The sequence below is a fragment of the Capsicum annuum genome, chromosome 7, assembly GCF_002878395.1.
Source record: "Capsicum annuum cultivar UCD-10X-F1 chromosome 7, UCD10Xv1.1, whole genome shotgun sequence".
NCBI classification, from domain to species: Eukaryota; Viridiplantae; Streptophyta; class Magnoliopsida; order Solanales; family Solanaceae; genus Capsicum; species Capsicum annuum.
This window is the reverse complement of record NC_061117.1, coordinates 144,780,157-144,798,372: the sequence shown is the minus strand read 5'-3', so window position 1 is coordinate 144,798,372 and position 18,216 is coordinate 144,780,157. Positions and strand designations below refer to the sequence as shown.

The window sequence follows — 18,216 nt, the reverse complement described above, 5'->3', positions numbered from 1 at the left end:
TATTGATATGGGGCAATATACAAATAATCTCAAATTTTACAAGCATAGATCAAACTAATTTTTAATGGATCAAAAAGTTGGGTGAATTCTTTTTAATGCATAAAAAAAAATTAAAAATAACGTGGACCTCTAATATGCTGCCACGTGGCAAAGCTGTTTTCTAAAAACCGGCTGTTAAAAGTAATGGCATGGATGAGCCAGTTTTGTAACGGAGATGGCATGAATGAGCCCAACTTTTAACGGATGACATAAATGAGTTATTTCTGATAGTTCAGTGGCATATTTGAATCTTTTACCTAGAAATTATGTAAGATGTATTATTTCTTATATATCAAACCAAATAATATATAAGAAATAATGCATGCATAACTAATACAAGTATTACTAATGCAAGCATTACTAATACACTATATTTTATATTGTTCTTATACACTCTACCAAACGATCCCTTAGCGAAAGGAAGGGAAAGCAGCAATGGGAAAAGGTTAGGCGAAAGGGTGTGCTTGCCTTGTGAGGCGTGGCAGGCCACTCGCAGCAATGGGAAAAGGTTAGGCGAAAGGATGTGCTTGCCTTGTGAGGCGTGGCAGGCCACTCGCTTTATCTTTTTCCATTTAACTGATGTTCGTTATATGATTAAGGTAAGATGTGAGGTAGCTCATGCTTTTGCCTCTTTGAAATTTTTCGATTTTTTATTGCCCCTTAAAATTTTTTGATTAAAAAAAATTGTTCTTTGGATTCAAAACTCATTAATATGGAACACAGATAGAAGTAGCTCAGCTGCCTACGCAAGCCGGATGTTTAAGCTAGTAGGTCTTTGTTTTGCATTCCTTTTGCTTTCTATATCTTACTCTGTCAAACTACTACTTTCACTTTTGCACATTTGAACACCTTAGACGTTAGAATCAAATATAGTCCGATTTTCTTCAACCCCGATTAATCTAGTCGGCACAACTTAGTCGTATACACGTGACTTGGCCATAAATGTGAACCATACCAACTGTGTCTTCTTCATACTCACATAGCTCTTAATCTAGAACTCCAAGTTACGGAGCGATATATATTCAAAGTCGTAACTTCTAACTCTCTATATATTATGAGATATGCTGATTCAAAGTCATACTATGAACAGTCACTTGCTATTGTGCACAATTGATGATATTTCCACATTTGACTTTACTTGTGAACTTAGTCTTTTAAGATCAAATACATTTCAAATCTTTCAAGTTCAAACAAGTTTATCGACGTCAATTTAGGAATACATGTACAAGTAATTATGAAGTGCTACACTACCGCTTGAGATTTTTTAAAATCCTCAATCTCTTTAGGCCTCGTTGCTTATCAATAGAAGATATATAGGGAAAAAAACCTAAATATACTATATAAATTAATTGAATCTGACTCCTCTCCATTTTTCTTCTCTCCAATTTTTCTAAATTCTTGCTTGGATTGAAGACACATATCATAGTTTAAAACTAGTGATTAAGATTTAATTAGTTAAATCAAAGTTCTAATCATAGTTATCTACTTTCATATATTTAGCTATACTAGTTTAATGTACGCGTTTTGCGCGGGTACCTACTGGCCTACTTCAGTAAATAGATACTTAATAAAAACTAAGAAATAGATTAAATATTCTATTTACATTACATGAAAAGTGCTCAATCTTGAAAATGGTAAAAGCTGATCTTAGCTAGATAAATTTTGAAATTTTTCCATAAGATAACGAAGTTTTATTTGAATAATACACTCTAAACTTCGAATGGGAATTTTTTATTTTAACTACAATAAAATTAAGAAAAGAAAAGGTTGATTGGTAATACATAAATCTATCCCAACTTTGACTTCTCCTATAATAGGTTGTGCATCCTAAAATATGGATCTTCTAAACTATATGGAAGAAGAATGACAAAATGGTTCGATAGATTCTTGAACTCACTAAAAAATAATATTTTTAACTCTTTGACCGTTGACCGGATCTATGTGACATTAAAATTGTTGAGTAGGATTTGGAGCGTGACTACACGCGTGTATGGGCGAGAGAAGCAATATATTTATATTAAAATAATATTAAAATTAAAAAAAATAAAAAATAAAAAAAGATAGTCAACCTTTTTCCAACATTTTAAATCTCAAAATATTTTTAAAAATTTAAAAAATAAAAAATTTAAAAATAAAAAATAAAAAAGGCCACCCCACCCTAGTCCGGTCCAGTACCCCCACCCCAACCCCCGTCTAGCACCCCCCACCCCACCCTAGCCCCGTCCAGCACCCCACCCTACCTTAGCCCCATTCAGCACCTTTCACCCCACCCCAACCCCCGTTCAACACCCCCACCCCACCCTAACCCCTATCCAGCACCTCTCAACCCACCCCAGCCTTCGTCCAGCATACACAAATTTCAGCGCCACCTCACTCCAGCCGCCACGCTGTCTACCTACATTAGCCAAAACAACAATTTCTCCATCAATTTCTCTGTTCACCTGCCACCACCATCATGCGCCACCTCCTCAGCTCTCTCTGACACAGTTGAAATTGAAAAAAGAAATTAATTTTCCCCACAATTGAAAAATAAAAAATCAATTTCTTTCTCAAATTTCAGCAACCACCACTTCGATTGGTTTCAAGGAAAATTTGTGGTTTTGTTGAAGTTGGAGTAATTGATCTAGCTTGGAGGATGCTGAAGAGGAAAGCAGCTAAACTGAAAAATAGGAACATAAGGTACTGACCACCCATTTTCATCTGATTATTAGTATTATTGATGTATATGTTGTTGAAGTTGATGGCCATGGCTATCGTTAGTAGGATACAACGTACTAATTATTAACATTTTATTTAGTTAGGATTAATTTTATAACTTTTACAAATTATTAAAGATTTTTAAATAAAAATTAAAAATTCATTATGTTTGTGTGTGTGAGTTTACAGTTAAAACTTTAAATTTATTGGAGAAAAATTTTAATTATTTGAAATAAATTATAGTTTAATTACTTATAAATTTATTATGTTTGCGCATTAAAATTTATAGTTGAAACTTTAAATTAATTTAAATTAAAAATTAATTGTGTTTGTGTATTAGAATTTTTAAAATTTATAAAAAAAATTATTTAATTAAATTTATTTTAATATTTAATTTCTTATGTAGCATTTTAAAAATGACTTGAAATTTAATGTAATACTTAAAAATGAAGGGAAAGATGACATGACAGACGTGACAGTTGACGTGAAAGCTGACGTGGGGCGAGTGTCTTACACACACCAAAATAGAGTTTAAAATGTTGGTTTTTAGTGGGTTCAAGGGTCATATGACAAACATATAAGTAGGAGTATCCACATTACAAAACATACATAGTACAAGGGTCCATCGAACCATTTTGCCAAGGAGAATCAATTAATATTTTCCTTTATACTGCTCAATTAGAAAAATAATCTTAAAATAGGACTCCATTAAGAAAATATTTCTATAAATATTGAGATCACGTAATTATTTTGACCTTTGATGATAATTCTCACATACTTGTTTTCTTATGTTTGGTTGGTGGATGAAAAATATTTTTCAAAAAATATTTTCTAGCATTTGGTTGGTGAATGAAAAAATATTTTTCACAAAATAAATTTTAGAGTTTATCTAAAGAATAAAAATATATTTTTGAAAAATAATTTTTTACCTGAAAAATACTTTTTTTAGGGTGCGTTCGATATGAAGGAGAAAAAATATTTTTTGGAAAAATAAGTTATTTATTACACACATTCTTGTGTTCGTTATGCAAATTGGGTAAGTAAATATTTTCTAAAAGTATTTGTATATATTTAACAAAAACAATGAGAACGAATAGGATAAGAAGGGTGGAATAAGAAAAAAGTTTTAATTTTTCTTTAAAAAAATTAATTTTTTTTTTTTTGGGGGGGGGGGGGGGGGGGGGGGGAGGGTTAGTGGGGGGGGGGGCTCAGGGCAGGGGAGTAAGGGTGATTAAGACATCTGAATGGTTACGATGTTATTTTTAGATCTGAATACTGAATGAATAAAACTGTTTGTTTTTTAACATCTGAATGTACGTAATATTTTAATTCGTAATAAATATGTAATTCAAATTTTAAAAGTAATAAAATATTATATTATATGAAAAAAATATTGGATAAAACTTAAACATCAAAATTATTATTTGAGTGATAATTAAAACATCAAAATTATTATTTGAGTGATAATTAAAATATTTAAAGAGAGTTTTGAGCGAATAAATTATGTTTTAAAAAGAGTTTGAATATTATTTAAGTGATAATTAAAATATTTAAAGATAATTAAAATATTTAAAGAGAGCTTTGAGGGAATAAATTATGTTTTAAAAAGTGTCTGAACATCATTCAGACTCTTTTTCATATCTGACTGATTCAGAGGCTTTCAGATTCATTAAGAAGCAGTTTATAAAAAAAAAAATGCACAGATTCAGATCTCCATTACGTGCAAAAAATGAGGTCTAAGAGTAGGGTAAGAAAAAATTAATTCTTTTTAAAGGGGGAGGTTGGTAGAGGTGGGGTGGGGTCAAGTAACGAAGGAAAAAAAGTTTGAATTTCTTTTTTAAATATTAAATATTTTTTCGGAGGAAGTAGAGGTTTGAGTTTTGAATTACGGGATGAGATAAGAAAAAAAATTGAAATAACTTTTTATTTTTGGGGGGAGGGGGAGGGGTAGGTGGATCAGAGTAGGGGAGTGAGGGTGTAGTAAGGAAAAATTTAAATTTTTTCAAAAAATAAATTTAATTACTTTTTCTTGAGCGGGGGGGGGGGGGGGGGGGGGGGGGGGGGGGGTAAAAAAAAAAAAAAAATTTTTTTTTGACGGGGGAAGGGGTGGAGGGTGGGGTTGGAGAGGGAGAAGATAGGGTTTTGGGTTTTGGGTAGGGGATGAAGCAAAAAAAAAATTGAATTTTTTTTTTTTTGGATTGGGGTAGTAGGGGGGAGGGGGGAGGGGTAGGGGATTGGGGATCTATGTAGGGGTGAATGATTTTGAGAATTATATGAATATTTCAAATTAAGAGTGAGGTTGAAAGAGAGTTTTGAAAAATGTTTTCCTTACTTTTTGAAGAGAAGTCATTTTTCTTAGATTTGAGGAAATAAGTTGATTTGAAAAATATTTTTCAAAGTTTTTAAGCCAACCAAATATGAGAAAATTGGAAAACATCTTTGAGAAAATATTTTCCTTCATACCAATTAACACACCCTCCAAAAAAAAAGAGTAATATAATGTATGAAATAAGTACACAAACTGACATTATTTAATTTGAATATCACAATCTATGACTATCGTTTTATAAACTCACTAGTATACGTACCCGCGCGATGCGCGAATAATATTAGAATATTATTCCTAATCATTTCATATTGAAATGTCTTGTTCGAACATGTTAAAATATATTATCTTCAAAAAAAAAATTCAACTATCATATTATTTTTCAAAAAAAATTTGGAAAAAAAAATACGCCCCCACCACTTTTCACTCCTACCCCCACCTCCACGTCCATATCCATCCCCCGCCCCCGCCCCACCCCTCAATTTTCTTTTAAAAAAAAAACTTTCCCTCCCCCACTCCCCACCCACCTACACAAAGCGCTTCCACCCCACCCCAATCCCTCTACCACTAAGATTCTATAAAAAAAAATCATTAATTGTAAAAAAAAGTATATATATTTCATAGTTTTATTTATTATACTATTCATAATTTAAATTTACAACACCTCCCGCCCCCATACACTATGTATATTTATAAATTATTGTGTTTCACACATAAGCTATTGAGTTTTCTTATGTCTTATCTCAAAATATAGAAATTAAAATAGTAATTTGTTATGTATAATAAAAAATGAAATAAAGATTAGAAGATGATTCCAAAATAATCTAATTTGTTAGATTTTGTGTCCGTTTCAAATTAGCTACACTTTCACATCTATCAACATATTATTTTATTTCATATTTAATTTTATTTTTTTTACTCAAATTCAAATAAAAATTATTGACTTTACGTAAGAATTAAAAGAAATTTCATAATGCATGTAATATTTCTTGAATATTAATTTTAAAGGAAATAGTAAAATCATAAACTCATTAAAATATAAGATTTTATTCATTATAGTTGAAAAAGCACTTTTAAAAATTTAATTTATTTCTTAATGTTTATTTAATTGCCCATGATTTTTTCATTGTTTAGGTTTATCTATTATATTTATGTTAAATTATAATTTCATATTAATATAAAATGTATAAATAAAGATGTAAGTTGAGTATTTATCTACTTACATTTTAGGATAAAAATATTATTGCTAACTTTTTGGATTGTGATGTTCGAGCATGTTAAATCATATTACCTTAAATAGAATCTAATTATCATATTGTTCCTTATTGAAATAAACCCCAACCCCAAATCATCCTCCACCCCCTTCCCCCACCCCCGCCATTCCATAGCAAAAGCTATACACATTGTGACAATGAATCATAAAATATTGAAAACTTTTATATTTCATATTATATTTATTATGTTGCTCACTTTTTAAATTTATAATTAACTTGTTAATATTAATTTTTAATAGCTTATCACTTGGCATAATATAGTTATTAAGTGTCCTTTTCATTAATTATGAAACAGATATATAAATTTTGTTACTTGTGACTTTTTTCATTTTTAAATTTTTATTCTATTATTCACATCTTTTCAATTTAAAATTTATAGATAGTAATATATGTATAATCTAATTACTACATTATATTTTCAAAATAAGTTCAAAATACTACCCCACCCTACCCCCACTCCCCCATCTTTATAATTTTTTTCTACTGTATTTAATTATTTTATCTTGTATATTTTGATATTTATGTTCTTGCTTATTTCAAACCATACAATGCTAATTTAAATTTAAGTTACTTAAATTTTTTTATATTGATATTCCTTTAATTCATTATTTATCAAAATTTTAGTTAATAATAATAATAATAATAATAATAATAACAATAATAATAATACTATATTTATCATTATATTTAATATAGATAAGCTTATGAAATATAAAATTATATTTAACTATAATTTGTAGCATTTAAATTTTAAATAGATAAGTTTAAAGTAGCAAATATCTATTAGAACTTTCCAATTATAAGTTTCTATTTTTAAGATAATGAAAATCTTTTTATTTAAAGGATAATAACTTCAAATTCAAATACTTAAATTTTCAATTCAAAACTTGATAAGAGTCCAGTTAGAACTCTCTAATGTGATAATTAACTATTTTTAATAAATAATTTTATTTTATAATTATTTTTAATTTAAAATTAATAATTTATTAGTCTTAATTATCTTTTTATAGTTTATCTTCTTCCATTTTTGGCACATTTTTTTAGTTTTATTTTCTCTTGTTTTCTTTTCTTTCCTTTCTTTCTTTTGTTTGTTTGTTAATTTTTTTTATAAAAATAAATTGACAACTTAGACATAAAGGTATTTCAAGTAGATATATACGTTAAATTTAATTATTAAATTTTAGTTTATAAGTAACTTTTTATTTTTGGGGGGAGGGGGAGGGGGATCAGGGTAGGGGAGTGAGGGTGTAGTAAGGAAAAATTTAAAAATTTTTAAAAAATAAATTTAATTATTTTATCTTGAGCGGGGGGATGGGGGGAGGGTGATGTAAGAAAAAGTTTAAACTTTTTCAAAAATAAAATAAATATTTTTTTGATGGGGGAATGGGGGTCGGTGGGGAGGGAGAAGAAAGGGTTTTGGGTTTTGGGTAAGGGATGAAACAAAAAAAAAATTAAATTTTTTTTTTGGATTGGGGTGGTAGGGGGTAGGGTGGGGGGTAGGGGTGAGGGGATCGAAGTAGGGGTGAATGATTTTGAGAATTATATGAATATTTCAACTTAAGAGTGAGGTTGAAAGAGAGTTTTGAAAAATGTTTTCCTTACTTTTTGAAGAGAAGTCATTTTCCTTAGATTTGAGAAAATAAGTTGATTTGAAAAATATTTTTCAAAATTTTTAAGCCAACCAAATATGAAAAAATTGGAAAACATCTTTCAGAAAATATTTTCCTTCGTACCAATTAACACACCCTCCAAAAAAAAAAAGAGTAATATAATGTATGAAATAAGTACACAAACTGACATTATTTAATTTGAATATCACAATCTATGACTATCATTTTATAAACTCATTTCATACATTATTTTCTATACAAATTTGTGACTCCCAAAAAAAAAAAGAGTAATGGAATGAATATACAAATCGAAATCACCTAATTGAAATATCATAACCCAAAGATACAAATTTATAGACTTATTTCATACACTAAAACATATTACTACTTTATTAAAAAAAAATGCTTAATCAACATGTCAGCTTCATATCAATAATTTCAAAATCAAGGGCAATTTATTCATTACACCTATGAGCAGAGGTTACGTGGCTCTTGTTCCTTCAGCCACCTCGCTCTCCCCCCTCCAATTGAACCATATGACAAACAAGAAACCACTTTATAAGTCTTTAGCAGAATTCATATTTCATAGTGATTTATATAGTTTTCATACATGAAAATTGTGAAATTTGAAGTAATATGTGTATGAATTCTATGTATAAATTATTTTTAAAATATTGAAAATTAAATATATGTATAAAATCTTTTGAAAATCATTGAAACATATTGAAGTGTTTTATTTTGTGCATAGATAATGATGTGATTAACGTTTTTTTTTTTCCCCTTTTGTGCAAGTAATGGTGTAGTGAATACTTTTTTACACGTATTATCCTCTCTTTGGTGAGAAATATTTGTCAGATATTTTTTTGAAAGAATATCAACAATCCTTTTAAAGGATAATGTTTCTACCATGATTTAAGAAGAATTGATTTACACTATTTGTTTTACATCTATATGAAAATATTGACGGATTGGTAGGAAAAAAGATTTGGTTGAAGATAACTAGTTGTAACCACCTTATTTCTTAAAAAAAAAAAAGGAGTTTGAATTCAAATTTTAGACTCAAAATTTTTATTATAATTTTCTTTTGTTAACTTAATTAAAATTTTTTTGTTAATTGATAAGTTTAAGAAGTTAAAAAAATCTACAAATTAATTCATAGAAATAGATATAAACGGATTACAGAGATAAATTCAAATAATTCTTATACCCTCTTTTGTGATTTTGATGGACATGTTTCTTTCAAAATCTACATACAAAGAAGAAAAATATGATAATTAGTCATAGTAAATATATCAATGCTACTGAAAATAATAAGTTGAAGGGAAAAAAAAAAGATTATTTATCTGGTGCCACCATATATCAATAATATTTTTACAATTCTTTATATCAGGCCATCTCGGCCACTTGCAAGAAAATTAATCAAAAATATGTCAGTCAAAAAGACACAAATTGATTTGATTAATAAGATATATTTAAACCATGAAAATAAATAAAAAATGAAACCATATATATCGAAGAAGACAAATAATTGAACAATAAAATGAAAAGGAAAGGAGAAGAAGAAGTCCATAGCAGAGAGAGAACTCAAAGTGTCACACATATATGAAGTAGTTGTTATTGATAACTAGGTTTCTGCAGGCATAAGAGTTTTTTCCTTCGGTGCGGATGATGTTAAAAAAATTAATCATTTCAAATTATATGATTTGATTTGTATAACCACGTACAATTATATTGCATTAACTAAAGTTTGATTGTCATCTTACTTTTCATTAATTACAATGTATATATCCAATAACACTTTGAAATGAATGTTAGTCATGTCTAAATAAGTGCGTTTGCATTGGCAAAGTAATCATTTGGTTAAGCTGAACTCTCTTAAAACTTAGACTTTTTCATTTTTGTAAAAGTATGTATCTATTCTGAAGATTAGGAAGTATTTGTAAGAACAAAATCTCGAGTTGCAAGTTTTGTATAATTAAATATTTAACGATAATTAAAATTTTTTTGAATATTATTGGCTCTTTAATCCCTTGTTTATAAACAAAATAATTTTTTTCAATATGCTTGCACCCAAAAACCAACAACAACTTGGTAAGATCCTTTATGCTGATAAAAGATCAGTCTTGTCCAAGAAAACGTAATAGAATTAGATTTAGACACCATCGAGATTTTCTTTCATGTTTAAATACAACACTCAGAATATGCAATACCAATATGATTTGACATAACTTTTGAGAAAAAGAAAAGTAATTATACACAACATCTAATACTTCTTGTTAACACAAACACTTGCCGACCAACATAGGATAGAACTATCAATTATTGTACTTCCCTGAAAAAGGTCAAAAAGAAAAAAAATTGAAAGTGGTATAGGGAATATACATAATTGTCACAAAAATGAATAGTGATTTCAAAGGACAAATAAGAGACAACAGCAATAACATACCAGTGTAATCCCACAAAGTGGAGTCTGAAAAAAGTTAGTATACGCAAACCTTATTTTTACCTCAAAGATAAAGTACAAAAATTATTTTTTAATAGACTCGTGACTTAGAAAAAAATAAGAGAGTTAAACAAAAACTAACATCAGAGGTTCATGTCTCAGAAGTACTAAAATGATGCACCTCTCAATTAAAAAAGTTATCCAATATTCCTAGTTAAGATAGACCAAATGTTATATAATATATGATAATTCTTAAAACAACTTAAGTACTTAAATCTACAATGTTCATAAGCTAAACTTCATAGCTATGTCCAATGTCATGTCTTGAAATGCAGGTTATACATTGTTATACATAATGATTCATTTGATAATGGATCAAATCTTCTTACTTGCATAATAATAAGATTATATTTTAAGTAGAAGGTAAAAAACACAGAAACATGCTTTTTTATTATGACAGTCGAGCAATTTAAAAGATTTGTTTATCACAATACAGTATTCAAAATTCGTTTAGCCTGCTTCGATTTCAAATAGAACTATCATTTGTAAGTTAAATAGATGACCGAATAAATTCTTATTGTACCATAAAATTAGAGAGCCCTTTTCTCTTTTACAATTTGCAGCCAAGCAATGAATTTTTAACTACATTGATCATATTAAAGGCAAAAGTAAGATCTTTACTAAAATGGTAATTAATGTACATGGTACATGTAGCTCTTGCAACTAAAAAGTTAAAACATATAATTTAGATGTTTCCAACTTGAATGAAAATACAATATCAATGATAACAGTCTAGATAAAATATCTCTAGACTCCATTTTGTCAGCAACTAATAAAGTCACTAAGCAAACAATCACTACATTCAAGCCTTGTGAGCAAATTCTTGCAATAATTTTTGAAGAAGTCTCTTAAAAATATTACTCTTCCATATTAAAGGGAGGTAAATATATGTAACACCCCAAATCTAGTTCCCGGAACACCACACGATGCCCATGACCCCCAAGGACCACAAGCTAACCCATGACTAGTATCTGTACCTAATCACTGCATAATATACTGTATAAATTCAAAAACATGCACTCAAAGGCCATAAGGTTCAAACTGGATAAACATCTGATAAAACAATGTCAAAGTAAATCTGAAATAACTATCTGACATGCTATAGTCTGAAAGCCTCTAAACTGTACTGAATAAGGAGTTGATGGGACATATCCCCAACTCACTCCATCTATTAAAATAAATTAAAATAGTAATGTAATCATCATGTCCTCGAAGGATGAGGACTCACATCTGACTCTAACTGCTAAACTGGGATATTACTAATGCTCTGGAGATCGTGCATCTAAACCTATGGTATAAGACACCATAGCGCAAATACGTCAGTACTTTGAATGTACTGGTATGCAAGTGAGGTAGGTTGAATGCAATAGGTTCATATGCATGAACAATACTAACTGACTGACTAACATGAACGTGAGAATACATGCATACATACGTAACTATAATTGACATCGTGATAGGACTGAATGCTAAGTTCTGACTACTGAGTTTACTAATAACATGGAATTACTGATATTTGAGGGACTGATACTATGTTAATGATACATGAATAACTATTTTTGATAGTTCTGATTATAAAGAACTGATCTGGTTGACTGTGTCTAACAGTCCTGAAGCTGAATACTGATAACATGAGTTCTGATAACTGATATAACTGATAATATGAGTGACTATATCTGACAGTCCTAAATCCGATAGAACTAGCTGAGTTCCATACTGTATCTGAGTAACTAAATCTGAGATCATTCCTATCTGGCGGGTGATCTCTAAATCTGATGATACCGTTACTGATTGACCATAGCTGAGATCAGTCCTGTCTAATGGGTGATCCTGGAGTATATTTATAATGATAAGGAGCAACTGTATCTGACAGTCCTCAATCTATACTACTGAGCTGAATTAACTGTATCTGACAGTCCTGATTTTGTAATTGGAACTGTGGGATGTAGTTATTTAACCAACATGCCCCTAATATGCCATTATGGCTGAGTTGGGGTCCAATCTGTAACCCCAATTGGAAAGGGTGTCAATACCGCACCACTGGTAAGGACAAGCTGTGGATGACCCTCATCTGATAGTGTCCCTAAAAGAAAATTGTGGAGCCCTTATCTGACAGTGCTTATCCACCTCATCAACCCTCATCGAACAGTGTTGATGTCTCAACATATGCTGGCTACATAGTTCTAGAATGCAAGGATGACTTCTAAGAATCACACCCTCATATGATAGTGTGTGTTCTCATCCTTGAGCTCACTCGGTGCTAATTCCTACTCCCATCTGAATAGACTCTGAACATGATTTACTAAACTGAACATAGGCTGAGTTATTAAATTCCGTTGACTGACGAAATACTACTGATATCTGACAACTGACTGAGTTTATGAGATCATAGAGATTTCCTGAGTCATAGGACTGTCTGAAGTCTAAGGATCATCGCTTGACTGAGAGTATCATGAAAACATGACATGGCTCTAGGCACACAACTAATGTTTCGGGTACGAGTACCCCCAGGACTCGATGAAAGGAAACTGACCAAGCATAACTTACTTGAACATATAACTAATATCATAATCCATAATACATTTATAGTAGCATTTCATTAAAACATATGATAGGTATAACTTGTACATACATGGGGATTTCATGGTATCATGCTAGTTAGACACTTTTTCTTCATCTAGACATTTAATCAAACATATTGTAGGCATGGTACATGTAAACATCATTGTACAATAATTAATCATCATGATTCATCTCTAATTTCATCATCCTAGGGTTTATTCATAGGTTCACATGAATATACATCTATACAAATCAATTCCACATAAAATTGATTACCCAACATGAATTTGAATTCAATTGATCATTCTCAACATACACAAACCAAACCTAACATGAAATTCATAAAGAAATCTATAAACCTAAACTTAGAAAAGAGATTCTTGGGCTTCATGGACGAAAGGAGTCTATGAATGAACACTACGCATACCTTAGCTTGTGATTCTACGAAGATTGACGGAGAGATTCTTGAAATTTGATGGTGAATTCCCTTGGAATTGAACCTTCTATGAAAATCTTAGGACTTGTTCTTGAGAGTTTTTGAGAGTAATTGAGTATAAGTTGCTGAATTATGGCCAAATCTCGTGTTATAGGACTTATATAGGGTGGAAAATTGATCCTTTTAACCCTAGGACAAGTATTTAATTTCTGAGAAAATTTCTCGATTTTCATCCTTGGCACGATGCACCACTATCGCGCCAAGTCACTAGAAAGTGACAAATGGAAAATTGCCTTGTATATGACCTGAAAGTTTGGCGCAACACGTCACTATCGTAGAGCAAAACTGGAAATTGACAATTGTCATTGGAGCTATCTTCGCGACGCGCTGGAGGCTCAGGTGATACACCGTATCAATAAAAAGGCTCTAACTCTTCGCCCGAGTGTCGGATTTGGGTAAATCTGGTATCGATGGAAAGCTTATTGAATTTCTCACATGACAAAAAGTGAAAATCTTAAAAATACGTGTACAAAAGTGAATTCATCTTTCAAAGAAAGCTTCTAACATTCTTGGAAAAAATTTTCAAGCTAAAAAAGTACGGGTATTACAACATATTATGATTCGAAACTACATAAAAAATAATCGTGATGAAAATTATTGTCTAAAAATAATAGTTTAATTAAAACTTTTAAAATATACTTCAATCACATTAGTGATCAAAATACAAACATATAACTCAATTAAAATATATTGAAATATGAAGATGAAAACATCATAACATTCCTTACTTCGCTTTTTAGTTTTTGACAGTCAGTTTTTGACAATGAATTTACGTGATCATATAAATAAACTGAAAACAATCGTTTATATAAGAAAGAAATAAAAGTCATCCACCATCAATAACCAAAAGGATGTAAAACGCAAGCATTGAAAAGAGATTATATTACATCTGCAGTAAATTCATGAAAGTTATGATTTAAATGACATATGTTTTTGTTCTTATCAGTTTCAAACATAGAAATGAATTATTTTCACTAAAATTTAATGTTACAATATATTCAATAATCTAACATATCGCTAGTTACCTGTAAATTCTTGAACCACTAATTTATTATGATAAAGTATCTTTCATTTTGTCACTTAAGATGATAAGAAGTGCTCATTAAGAAGAGTGAAAAAGCTTCATACCTCTAATATTTTTTTCACTCTTTACTCCAAATTAAGATAAACAATAGTGTCCGAATTAGAGTACTGCAAAAAATAAATTCAGTATACTTTTCAAGGATTAACATTAAGTTTTGGAGACTTAAATCATAATTGAGTGTGAATAAAATATGAGACATACATTGAGATATATTTGAATGTAATGAAGAAGGGAAATTTCTCTTATGCTTTATCTTCTCGTCCTTCATCTTACTCATTTTCTCTCACAAATTTCGTACTCTTTTTGCAAACACCCATCAAATGTGCAGTCAAAGAGGGTATTATTTGTTGGTAGCAATTTAAAAAATTTATTCAGTTTATTCTAGATTTTAAGGCATGAAAGAAAAATTGTAAACAGAATACATATCTAGTGTTCTACTCAAAAATAAATACTGAAGTAATCTTCTAATTGAAAGATTTTCCACAAAAAAAAAGTGAAATCTGTTTGTATTCATAGAGATAAGAAAAACACTGGTTGAAAGAGAATAGAAAGAGAAATGTCAGGGAAGTTATGAACGATGATGCAGAGAGTCGAGAATGTGAGAAGTTATAATATCAGTTTACATAGGGTAGTTGATGTGCAGGTTAGTGTATTTTTTTTTCTCTCTCTCTATATATTCAATTTAATTAATTTTTTTAAGTTGAATTTTTATAGTGTTGACACTTGTCACTTTTGCTTATCCTATTATACATGAATAGACATCTCAAAGAGATTTAAAGGATTTAGCACTTTCCAATATTTTTAAAATTATTACTTAACCGATACAATTGTGCTTTAAGATTTTACTTTCAAAAGGATTTCTACATACATGGAGCAGTTGTTTCAAACGCGTCTATTATTTTAAGTTTCAAATTAAAAAATTGAAGTTTTACTTAAGATCTTTTTTGATTTTATCCCATTTTAGTTTTTCCTTTTTAACAATAAAAAATGTCCTTATCCTTTAAATAAATTTTCACGTGAAATGTATTTAACATTGGACTGAGTCAAACATAAATTTTGAAAAATTTATAACTAGATTTTAATGAGTAAATTTAACACAACTACTCTTAATTCAAATGGATAATTATTTTTAATTGAACAATAAAATAAAAAGGAAAGGAGAAGAAGAAGTCCATAGCAGAGAGAGCGCGCGCTCAAAGTGTCACACATATATGGAGTAGTTGTTATTGATAATATCTCAAAGAGATTTAAAGGATTTAGCACATTCCAATGCTTTTAAAATTATTACTTAACTGATAAAATTGTGCTTTAAGATTTTACTTTCAAAAGGACTTCTACATACATGGAGCAGTTGTTTCAAACACTTCTATTATTTTAAGTTTCAAATTAAAAAATTGAAGTTTTATTTAAGATCTTTTCTGATTTTATCCCATTTTAATTTTTTCTTTTTTAACAATAAAAAGTGTCCCTATCCTTTAAATAAATTTTCACGTGAAATGTATCTAACTCTGGACTGAGTCGAACATAAATTTTGAAAAATTGATATCTAAATTTTAATGAATAAATTTAACACAACCACTCTTAATTCAAATGGATAATTATTTTTTAATTTAATTTCACAAATATTAGAGTTACTAATTATTACCTAATCACTCATCTTATAATCATCATCATCATCTTTCATTAATAAGTGAATAAATTATATTAAAATATATTTTTTAACATTTAAATGTTAAAAGAGATAATTTTGAAATAATAAATGTATGTTAGAACTCTTCAATTATGAGTTTCTATTTTTAAGATAATATTTTTTTTTTTTAAAAAAATAATGTATTTCAAATTCAAATACTTAATCTTTTAATTCAAATTTTTTATTTGAATTACAGAGAGATAATGATAAAGAGTTGAGATAAAATTATTTTAAATTTTAATTTAAATTAAATAATGATAAGCACTAAGAGTTGAGATAAAACTAAAACTCTAAAATTATAGAGGTGGTTGTGTAAATTCAAAATTGTCATCTAGCTAGAATATCATTTTACTTGCTGAAAGTTAGGATTAGTTGAGTTAAAAAGTAGCATCAATTAAATAAATCACGATATTTTTAGTTGCTGAAAGTCCTGATCACTTGAGTTATAATCACGATTTTTTTAATTATTATTATTATTAGAAATACTACTTGGGTTATAATCATATTTTATTTTTATTTTTTTATTTTTTATAACTATAGGGGTATTAAGTTATTGAGTCACTCTATGAAGATTTGGGAGAGAATGGTCGAGGTGAGGCTGAGACGGATAGTGTCTATTTCGGAGAACCAGTTTGGATTTATGCCTGGCCGCTCGACGACGGAGGCAATTCACCTGGTACGGAGACTGGTGGAACAATATAGGGAAAGAAAGAAGGACCTGGACATGGTGTTTATCGACTTGAAGAAGGCATACGACAAAGTCCCCAGAGAGGTGCTTTGGAGATGCTTGGAGGTGAGTGGAGTCCCGGTGACATATATCAGAGCAGTTAAGGATATGTATGATGGAGCTAAAACTCAGGTGAGGATGGCGGGAGGAGACTCAGAGCATTTCACTGTTTTGATAGGATTGCATCAGGGATCTACTCTTAGTCCCTTTTTGTTTGCTTTGGTGATGGATGTGTTGACGCGACGTATTCAAGGAGAGGTGCCTTGGTATATGCTTTTTGCAAATGATGTAGTTTTGATTGATGAGACGCGGGGGTATGTGAATGATAAATTAGAGGTGTGGAGACAAACTCTTGAGTGTAAAGGGTTCAGGTTGAGTAAGAGTAAGACAGAGTATTTGGAATACAAGTTTAATGACGTGAGGCAGGAGAATGAGGTGGTAGTAAAGTTGAAATCACAGGTGGTATGTAAGAGGGATAGTTTCAAGTATCTCGGGTCCGTGATTCAGGGTAACGGTGAGATTGACGAGGATGTCTCGCACCGTATTGGGGTGGGATGGATGAAGTGGAAGCTCGCTTCGGGGGTGTTATGTGATAAGAAGGTGCCGCCTAAGCTTAAAGGTAAATTCTACAGGGTGGGAGTACGTCCGGCCATGTTGTATGGAGCGAAGTGTTGGCCAGTTATGAACTCCCACATTCAAAAAATGAAGGTGGCGGAAATGTGGATGTTGCGTTGGATATGTGGGTTGACTAGGGGGGATAGAGTTCGGAATGAGACTATCAGGGAGAAGGTTGGTGTGACTCCAGCGGAGAATAAGATGCGAAAAATCCGATTGAGATGGCTCGGACACGTGATGAGAAGGGGCGTGGATGCCCCGGTTCATAGGAGTGAGAGGCTAGCTTTGGATGGTTTTTGGCGGGGTAGGGGTAGGCCAAAGAAGTACTGGAGAGAGGTGATTAGGCGGGACATGGAGCAGTTACAACTCACTGAGGACATGACCCTAGATAGGAAGATCTGGAGGACGCGAATTAGGGCAGAAGGCTAGGGTCAGTTTGGGTCGCTAGTGTAGGGAATTTCTTGGTGGGGGTATCATTCTTGTTATGATACCTTGTTTCATGCTTTATTACGAATCTGTTTACTTTTCTCTGTTTACTATTACTTGTGGGTGTCGTATTTATGTTATGCCATCTTGTTCCATGCTTTACTATA

The 18,216-nt window shown here is 30.5% G+C and overlaps 1 long non-coding RNA gene across 1 annotated transcript in view; it reads left to right on the top strand.

The window, feature by feature from the left end:
• The first annotated feature begins 2,316 nt into the window (after positions 1 to 2,316).
• Positions 2,317 to 18,216, top strand: part of LOC124885631 — a 21,087-nt gene continuing 5,187 nt past the window's right edge. The window contains exon 1 of the long non-coding RNA XR_007042952.1: positions 2,317 to 2,718. This is a non-coding gene — a long non-coding RNA (uncharacterized LOC124885631). The remainder of the gene's footprint in view (positions 2,719 to 18,216) is intronic.